At 44.2% G+C, this 10441-nt stretch overlaps 1 long non-coding RNA gene across 2 annotated transcripts; it reads right to left on the bottom strand.

The window, feature by feature from the left end:
* Positions 1 to 7999, bottom strand: LOC145351607 (uncharacterized). 2 transcript variants are annotated; one of them, XR_013888434.1, is made up of 4 exons: positions 7826 to 7999; positions 7475 to 7541; positions 7290 to 7362; positions 1 to 324 (listed from the first exon to the last, which is right to left on the bottom strand). It is a non-coding gene; the product is annotated as an uncharacterized LOC145351607 (long non-coding RNA). The 2 variants fall into 2 exon arrangements; XR_013888433.1 differs by lacking the exon at positions 7475 to 7541 and having other exon boundaries at positions 7290 to 7364.
* Between the last annotated feature and the right edge of the window lie 2442 nt (positions 8000 to 10441).

The following is a 10441-nucleotide window of genomic DNA, read 5'->3' as shown; positions in this document are numbered from 1 at the left end:
TTGCACTGAACATCCTGGGAGCAGTTTGTAGTGGATGAAACTGAACACAATTTGAGACACTCGTGCCTGCCTCCAAGGTGTATGACATGCACTGACGTTCTGTATTTCTCATCTTATGAGCAATGTCAATATTGTCCTTAAATTCATCCAAGTGCCCATCCCAGTTCAGAACAGGTGAAGTTACAGTTTTGGTTTCTCTAGAGGAAGAAAAGGGTTCTTGAACATTTGAGCAGCTCTGGCATTTTTGTTTTCCCGAATTGGTCTAGATTTTTCTTTGTTCTCTCCACAGTCCGTGATCGGTACCTCTTGCCAGCAGCTCACATTCTGTAAAATGAACATTAGAAATAAGTGTTAGAGTAGCATTTTGAAAAGCAAACTCTTGCAGGGAAAGCATTTATTAAGATTTTCATTGAATAAGCATTCAAATTGAAGACTTCACTGAGTTCCTGTTGAATACCTTCAGCTGGTACTAAAATAAAAGGTTTCAGCTACCCGTTATCTTGACATTCACGCAACTACTGCGCAGTTGTATGGAGAAGCTGCAACGATTAAATAAAATATTAGTTGAAGGATATCAAGAAGATATTTTAGCGTATTCTGGATCAAAATATATTGCAATTGACACTATTTTCTTCTGACAATTGAATGCACCACACATGCAATGAATTATTTCTAATTACACAGTTACACATCATTTTACTAATATGTCATTATTTTACTCATATTTTGGCCTTGGAGGGAGTGCAGAGGAGGTTTACTAGGCTGATACCGGAGTTGAGGGGGTTGAGCTATGAGGAGAGGCTGAATAAACTCGGCTTGTACTCGTTAGAGTTTAGAAGAATGAGAGGAGATCTCATTGAGACGTATAAGATGATGAATGGGATGGATAGGATAGAGGTGGAAAGACTCTTCCCGCTCAAAAAAGACAGTAGGACTAGGAGACACAGCCTCAAGATAAAAGGGTTTAGAACGGAGTTGAGGAGGAACTTCTTCACTCAAAGGGTGGTGAATCTCTGGAATTCTCTGCCCGTTGAAGTGGTGGAGGCTGCCTTGCTAAATATTTTTAAGACGCGGGTTGATGGGTTTTTGATAGGAGAGGGGATTAAGGGTTATGGGGAGAAAGCGGGAAAGTGGAACTGAGCAGCGACAGATCAGCCATGATCTTATTGAATGGCGGGGCAGGCTCGAAGGGCTGGATGGCCTACTCCTGCTCCTATTTCTTATGTTCTTATGTTCTTATGTCAGTAGAAGTTATGATGGAAAAAGTTGTTAACTAACCCGATGTTAAATTGGTGTTTGTCAAAAAGTGTTTAGGTTGCTCAAAACAGTTTTTTTAAAATGTAATCCCTTAATGGGATGTTGGAGTCACTTGCAAGGTCAACACTTGATATCCATTCCGAATTATCCCTGAAATGAATGGCTTGCCTGAACATTTCAGATAGACAGTCAGAGTCAACCACCATGTTATCTGACCTGAAGCCATATGTCAGTGAAAGGAAAGCAAATTCCTTCATTAAATAACATCAGTGAAACCCATGGATTTTAATGACAATCGCTAATAACATCGTTGTCACCATAGTTGAGGCTAGGCTAATTTCAAATACATCAGTTGATTTCAATTTATGTTGCACCAGTTCTGTGCTAGCATTTGATCCCCATCCCAAAATTATGAGGTTGAGTCCCTGGATTATATGCTGAGCGACTTTAACACTACTCCACATGTCACACCCACCCACAGTGTAACTCTGCCCACCCAATTTTGGCTAACCATCATCTTCTGCACATTGATCGCGCCACCCTTCATCCTCCTCATTTCAAAGGAAACAATCCTAGTCTGTTAAACATTTCCTCATGGCAACATTCAATAAGAACATAAGAACGTAAGAAATAGGAGCAGGAGTAGGCCATCTAGCCCTTCGAGCCTGCCCCGCCATTCAATAAGATCATGGCTGATCTGTCGTGGCTCAGTTCCACTTTCCCGCCCTCTCCCCATAACCCTTAATCCCCTCGCTTATCAAAAAACCCATCAACCCGCGTCTTAAAAATATTTAGCGAGGCAGCCTCCACCACTTCAACGGGCAGAGAATTCCAGAGATTCACCACCCTTTGAGTGAAGAAGTTCCTCCTCAACTCCGTTTTAAACTGCCCCCCTTTATCTTGAGGCTGTGCCCCCTAGTCCTACTGTCCTTTCTGAGCGGGAAGAGTCTCTCCACCTCTATCCTATCAGACACATCTGCGCTCTCCCCACAGTCATAGTATCCTTTGTGCAGCGGCTAAAATTGTACGGAAGACTCCAGCTGTGGTCCACTCAGTATATGAAACATTTCTATCAGTGTACTCCTTCCTTTTTTTTAAAGAAAAGTAACATTCTGTCCAATAAAGGAGCACATTTCATATACTTTCTTCACCACATTATTCACCTCTCTTGCCAACTCCATGGACGTGTGGACATGCAGTCCGATGTCTCTCAACTCCTCCATCCCTCCAAATGGTGTCCCATTTAATATGAATTCCCCTGTTTTGCATCTCGCCCCAAATATATTACCCCACACTTAGAGCATAGAACATAGAAAAACTATAGAACAACAGGCCCTTTGGCCCACAAGTTGCTCTGAACATATCTCTATTAGGCTTCTCTATAACCCTCTATCTTACTAAGTCCCATATACTCATCCAGAAGTCTCTTAAAAGACCCTATTGAATCCTTCTCTCAGCTTCATTACGTTTACCACTTAATCACCCAATCAACCAATGCATTGATGTTATTCCAGAAACTACTTTTCACTATCAACGACATGGTCAATTTTGGTGCCACATGTTAATTTCCCAGTCACGTCACCCACAATTAATACCAATGGATTAATGTAAATAAAACACCGAATGGAGTGAAATTAATTCATGTAATGGAACTGGAGGCTGATTTTCGCTTGCAAAAACATCCATGCACCATTTGTTTCATCTCATTGAGCCACGTTTTGATACAACTTGCTACAAACACTTATATCTTTTAGGCTTTTACTCTGCTGACCAAACTGCCATAAAGAACCGTCTCAAATCGCGTACTCCTGTATACTGCATAACTTACGCAAGGATATTTTGGCCTTGGAGGGAGTGCAGAGGAGGTTTACTAGGCTGATGCCGGAGTTGAGGGGGTTGAGCTATGAGGAGAGGCTGAATAAACTAGGCTTGTACTCGTTAGAGTTTAGAAGAATGAGGGGAGATCTCATTGAGACGTATAAGATGATGAATGGGATGGATAGGATAGAGGTGGAGAGACTCTTCCCGCTCAAAAAAGACAGTAGGACTAGGGGGCACAGCCTCGAGACAAAGGGGGAGTGGTTTAGAACGGAGTTGAGGAGGAACTTCTTCACTCAAAGGGTGGTGAATCTCTGGAATTCTCTGCCCGTTGAAGTGGTGGAGGCTGCCTCGCTCAATATTTTTAAGACACGGGTTGATGGGTTTTTGATAAGAGAGGGGATTAAGGGTTATGGGGAGAGGGCGGGAATGTGGAACTGAGCCACGACAGATCAGCCATGATCTTATTGAATGGCGGGGCAGGCTCGAAGGGATAGATGGCCTACTCCTGCTCCTATTTCTTATATTCTTATGTTTAATATTATGTAACATTGAAAATAGTAAAATAATAATGGTAAATATAATTTTAGCAATTTCCACCATCAATGCTGGATTTAAGAATGATTTGAGATCATTTTAATAGTGATGGAGATCATATCAGTCTTTAACATTGTAGGTGTACCCATTTGAGATCTGCTGAGTAATGATGGTGTTTGAGAACACAGAAGGATCTAGATAGGCTGGGCGAGTGGGCCAGGAACTGGCAAATGGAATTTAATGTTGGCAAGTGCGAGGTGGTCCACTTTGATAGGAATAATGGTAGGAAGGACTATTACTTACGTGGCGAAAAACTGCAGCAGGCGACGGTGCAGAGGGACCTCGGGGTCCTTGTGCATGAGTCGCAAAAACCCAGCCTGAAGGTGCAGCAGGTGGTCAGGAAGGCGAATGGGATGCTGGCCTTCATAGCGAGGGGGATTGAATATAAAAGTAGGGAGGTCCTGCTGCGGCTGTATAGGGCATTGGTGAGGCCGCAGCTGGAGTACTGTGTGCAGTTTTGGTCGCCACACATATGCAAGGATATTTTGGCCTTGGAGGGAGTGCAGAGGAGGTTTACTAGGCTGATACCGGAGTTGAGGGGGTTGAGCTATGAGGAGAGGCTGGATAAACTAGGCTTGTACTCGTTAGAGTTGAGAAGAATGAGGGGAGATCTCATTGAGACGTATAAGATGATGAATGGGATGGATAGGATAGAGGTGGAGAGACTCTTCCCGCTCAGAAAGGACAGTAGGACTAGGGGGCACAGCCTCAAGATAAAGGGGGGGCGGTGTAGAACGGAGTTGAGGAGGAACTTCTTCACTCAAAGGGTGGTGAATCTCTGGAATTCTCTGCCCGTTGAAGTGGTGGAGGCTGCCTCGCTAAATATTTTTAAGACGCGGGTTGATGGGTTTTTGATAAGAGAGGGGATTAAGGGTTATGGGGAGAGGGCGGGAATGTGGAACTGAGCCACGACAGATCAGCCATGATCTTATTGAATGGTGGGGCAGGCTCGAAGGGCTAGATGGCCTACTCCTGCTCTTATTTCTTATGTTCTTATGTTTAATATTATGTAACATTGAAAATAGTAAAATAATAATGGTAAATATAATTTTAGCAATTTCCACCATCAATGCTGGATTTAAGAATGATTTGAGATCAGTTTAATAATGATGGAGATCATATCATTCTTTAATATTGTAGGTGTACCCATTTCAGATCTGCTGAGTAATGATGGTGTTTGAGAAAATGCCTGGGTAGTCTTTATTGATGGAGTCTGAACATGTTTATGGTTGATACCTTAGTGATGGTGGTGAAAGCCATTTGAGATTGTTTTGTTAATGTCCTGGAATAATATTTGAATCCTCAAACTATAAATATTTCCTGATCATCGTATTGTTATGACTGTTACTGTTGGGTTTTTGATTGCTTGATGTTTATTTACTAAAGTGTGGTGGGTAAAATGTTAGAATCTGTCATTAAGGAGGAAATTGCGAGGCATCTTGAAGGGAATTGCTTGATAGAGCAGACGCAGCACGGTTTCATTAAAGGGAAGTCGTGTCTGACAAATTTACTGGCATTCTATGCGGATGTGTCTAGGGCGGTGGATAGAGGAGAGCCGGTGGATGTGGTCTTTCTAGATTTTCAGAAGGCGTTTGACAAAGTACCTCACAAGAGGTTATTGCAGAAGGTCAGGGGACATGGAGTTGGGGGTAGGGTGTTAGCGTGGATAGAGGATTGGTTGTCAAATAGGAGGCAGAGAGTGGGGGTCAACGGGTGCTATTCGGATTGGCGGATGGTGACTAGTGGAGTGCCCCAGGGGTCGGTGCTGGGGCCTCAGCTATTTACCATTTATATAGATGATCTGGAGGAGGGAACCGAGTGTAGGGTGTCGAAATTTGCTGATGACACCAAGATTGGGGGAACGGCAAATTGTGCGGAGGGTGTGGAGAGTCTGCAGAAGGATCTAGATAGGCTGGGCGAATGGGCCAGGAAATGGCAAATGGAATTTAATGTTGGCAAGTGTGAGGTGGTCCCCTTTGGTAGGAAGGACTATTACTTACGTGGTGAAAAACTGCAGCAGGCGACGGTGCAGAGGGACCTCGGGGTCCTTGTGCATGAGTCGCAAAAACCCAGCTTGCAGGTGCAGCAGGTGGTCAGGAAGGCGAATGGGATGCTGGCCTTCATAGCGAGGGGGATTGAATATAAAAGTAGGGAGGTCTTGCTGCAGCTGTATAGGGCATTGGTGAGGCCGCAGCTGGAGTACTGTGTGCAGTTTTGGGCGCCGCACCTGCGCAAAGATATTTTGGCCTTGGAAGGAGTGCAGAGGAGGTTTACTAGGCTGATACCGGAGTTGAGGGGGTTGAGCTATGAGGAGAGGCTGAATAAACTGTGCTTGTACTCGTTAGAGTTTAGAAGAATGAAGGGAGACCTCATTGAGACGTATAAGATGATGAATGGGATGGATAGGATAGAGGTGGAGAGACTCTTCCCGCTCAGAAAGGACAGTAGGACTAGGGGGCACAGCCTCAAGACAAAGGGGGGGCGGTGTAGAATGGAGTTGAGGAGGAACTTCTTCACTCAAAGGGTGGTGAATCTCTGGAATTCTCTGCCCGTTGAAGTGGTGGAGGCTGCCTCGCTAAATATTTTTAAGATGCGGGTTGATGGGTTTTTGATAAGAGAGGGGATTAAGGGTTATGGGGAGAGGGCGGGAATGTGGAACTGAGCCACGACAGATCAGCCATGATCTTATTGAATGGCGGGGCAGGCTCGAAGGGCTAGATGGCCTACTCCTGCTCCTATTTCTTATGTTCTTATGTTTAATATTATGTAACATTGAAAATAGTAAAATAATAATGGTAAATATAATTTTAGCAATTTCCACCATCCGTGCTGGAGTTAAGAATGATTTGAGATCAGTTTAATAATGATGGAGATCATATCAGTCTTTAATATTGTAGGTGTACCCATTTGAGATCTGCTGAGTAATGATGGTGTTTGAGAAAATGCCTGGGTAGTCTTTATTGATGGAGTCTGAACATGTTTATGGTTGATACCTTAGTGATGGTGGTGAAAGCCATTTGAGATTGTTTTGTTAATGTCCTGGAATAATATTTGAATCCTCAAACTATAAATATTTCCTGATCATCGTATTGTTATGACTGTTACTGTTGGGTTTTTGATTGCTTGATGTTTATTTTCTAAAGTTACACACTATAAACACTTGAAAGCCTTACAAATTAAAACAATTGAGCTTATCTGTGTCAATCACTTCACTCAGCAAGTCTGGTAGAATCAGTGAACACAGTAAAAAGTCTGACAACACCAGGTTTTAGTCCAACCTATTTATTTGATAATATACTCACAAGCTTTCAGGTTAGCCCCTTCGTCAGGTGAATGGAGAGTTCTGGCCTCAGACAGAGCATATAAAGCACAGACAGTTTAGAGATTACTGATTAGAATGCGAATCCTTACACCTAACCTGCTGTTCAAGACCTGAAGTGGCTGATAATGTGAGTGGAAGGAGCACTGATCACAGTTTAAAGAGATGTGTATTGTCTCCAGACAGTACAGTGAGTGAGGTTTTGCAAACCCAGGCAAGTCACGGGGGTTACAGATAGTGCGACATGAACCCAAGATCCCTGTTGAGACCGTCCTCAGTGAAGACAGAAACAGTTTACCTTCGTCTCCAAAGAAGCGACGTGTTGTCTGGAAATTGTAGCTCTGTTTCCCTCTCCACAGGTCTGGCAGCATCTCTGAGGAGAGACAAACTGGTTAAAGGCATACAGTCCACGTGATTTTTCTCCAGAGCTGCAAGTTAACTTTGTAAACTTAACTCTGTTTCTCCTTTCACATGTTTCCAGACCTGCTGTGTGTTTCCATGTTTCCTGTTTTTATTTGATTCCAGATTTCCAGCATCCTCAGAATCTGGCCTTTGATATGAAGGAATAATTCAAGTGTTAACCATGTCAACATGATAGAAAGCGTTCGTCTGACATGAAAACAATTTGTATTCTGCTAATAATGTTAAGGGTGATATAGGTTCACATATATCTTGCAGCCTGCTTATAGAATATATAGTTAGTTCTCAGCAAAATGTAACTGAAGATAGTTTGGTAAACATAGACAACATTAATGAACCTTATTTAAATGTAAGACTTGTTTGTATATTTATGATAAATTTGAACACAGAATTTAGCTGTGGAGACTCACTTACCAGATGGGAATCTGAGAAGCTTTCTTTCAAGACTCATCAGGAATCTTCCTGTGTGAAAGGTAGCTCCGCTCTCAAACCAGAATCCAAATCAAATGTTGAAAGAAAGATGAAAGATTGCCCACCCCCACTGCGTTTTTGAAAACAAAAAGATATAAACTAATGAAATTCAGGTAAATCAAGTACCTTCCTATACCTCATAAAAATTTCACCCTATTAAGAACATTAGAACATAAGAAATAGGAGCAGGAGTAGGCCATCTAGCCCTTCGAGCCTGCCCCGCCATTCAATAAGATCATGGCTGATCTGTCGTGGCTCAGTTCCACATTCCCGCCCTCTCCCCATAACCCTTAATCCCCTCTCTTATCAAAAACCCATCAACCCGCGTCTTAAAAATATTGAGCGAGGCAGCCTCCACCACTTCAACGGGCAGAGAATTCCAGAGATTCACCACCCTTTGAGTGAAGAAGTTCCTCCTCAACTCCGTTCTAAACCACCCCCCCTTTATCTTGAGGCTGTGCCCTCTAGTCCTACTGTCCTTTCTGAGCGGGAAGAGTCTCTCCACCTCTATCCTATCCATCCCATTCATCATCTTATACGTCTCAGTGAGATCTCCCCTCATTCTTCTAAACTCTAACGAGTACAAGCCTAATTTATTCAGCCTCTCCTCATAGCTCAACCCCCTCAACTCCGGTATCAGCCTAGTAAACCTCCTCTGCACTCCCTCCAAGGCCAAAATATCCTTGCGTAAGTGTGGTGACCAAAACTGCACACAGTACTCCAGCTGTGGCCTCACCAATGCCCTATACAGCTGCAGCAAGACCTCCCTACTTTTATATTCAATCCCCCTCGCTATGAAGGCCAGCATCCCATTCGCCTTCCTGACCACCTGCTGCACCTGCAAGCTGGGTTTTTGCGACTCATGCACAAGGACCCCGAGGTCCCTCTGCACCGTCGCCTGCTGCAGTTTTTCGCCAGGTAAGTAATAGTCCTTCCTACCATTATTCCTACCAAATTGGACTTCTAACCTAATACACTGATAATATTACATAAATATGTGATATTGCCCAGTATATACACAAAACATTCAGACATGTAGACATACATCAAACGGAATACGGATTTTGCTGTACCAGTTAGTGAATCTCATGCTAAGGACCAGCTGAATCTCTCCATACTGGAAGTGAAGGGTGGTGGGATGTGAGGTATAGCTGGGTGGGTGGTGAGGGGCGGGGGGGCGGAGGTGGTTAGCGGGGAGGGGGAGAGGTAGTACGGTGCAGAGGGACCTCGGGGTCCTTGTGCATGAGTCGCAAAAACCCAGCTTGCAGGTGCAGCAGGTGGTCAGGAAGGCGAATGGGATGCTGGCCTTCATAGCGAGGGGGATTGAATATAAAAGTAGGGAGGTCTTGCTGCAGCTGTATAGGGCATTGGTGAGGCCGCAGCTGGAGTACTGTGTGCAGTTTCGGTCGCCGCACTTACGCAAGGATATTTTGGCCTTGGAGGGAGTGCAGAGGAGGTTTACTAGGCTGATACCGGAGTTGAGGGGGTTGAGCTATGAGGAGAGGCTGAATAAACGAGGCTTGTACTCGTTAGAGTTTAGAAGAATGAGGGGAGATCTCATTGAGACGTATAAGATGATGAATGGGATGGATAGGATAGAGGTAGAGAGACTCTTCCCGCTCAGAAAGGACAGTAGGACTAGGGGGCACAGCCTCAAGATAAAGGGGGGGTGGTTTAGAATGGAGTTGAGGAGGAACTTCTTCACTCAAAGGGTGGTGAATCTCTGGAATTCTCTGCCCGTTGAAGTGGTGGAGGCTGCCTCGCTAAATATTTTTAAGACACGGGTTGATGGGTTTTTGATAAGCGAGGGGATTAAGGGTTATGGGGAGAGGGCGGGAATGTGGAACTGAGCCACGACAGATCAGCCATGATCTTATTGAATGGCGGGGCAGGCTCGAATGGCTAGATGGCCTACTCCTGCTCCTATTTCTTATGTTCTTATGTTCTTAACCTCGCATGAATGTGGAATGACCGAGCTGCCAGGAAACATAGCTGCAATGGCAAGGAGTTTGGTGAGCTCTGAAACACCCCGGTGGAAATGAATGGCCTCCGATCAGTTCATGGGCATTGAAAATACCAGCGTGTATTTTATCCAGTAAAATGCCAGCACCGCCTCCTTAAGGGCAACTGAGATTAAAACAATAAATACTGACCCAGCCATTGTCATTATACTCTCGGGAAATAATATCAAGTGTTAACCATGACCACATGATAGAAAGGGTTTGTCTGACATGAAAACAATTTGAATTCTGCGAATAATAAGAACATAAGAACATAAGAAATAGGAGCAGGAGTAGGCCATCTGGCCCTTCGAGCCTGCCCCGCCATTCAATAAGATCATGGCTGATCTGTTGTGGCTCAGTTCCACATTCCCGCCCTCTCCCCATAACCCTTAATCCCCTCTCTTATCAAAAACCCATCAACCCGCGTCTTAAAAATATTTAGCGAGGCAGCCTCCACCACTTCAACGGGCAGAGAATTCCAGAGATTCACCACCCTTTGAGTGAAGAAGTTCCTCCTCAACTCCGTTCTAAACCGCCCCCCTTTTATCTTGAGGCT

The sequence above is a fragment of the Carcharhinus amblyrhynchos genome, chromosome 13, assembly GCF_965287045.1.
Source record: "Carcharhinus amblyrhynchos chromosome 13, sCarAmb.v2.hapA, whole genome shotgun sequence".
Taxonomy (NCBI): Eukaryota; Metazoa; Chordata; class Chondrichthyes; order Carcharhiniformes; family Carcharhinidae; genus Carcharhinus; species Carcharhinus amblyrhynchos.
Note: the sequence above shows the minus strand (reverse complement) of the source record. Positions and strands in the feature narration are given on the sequence as shown.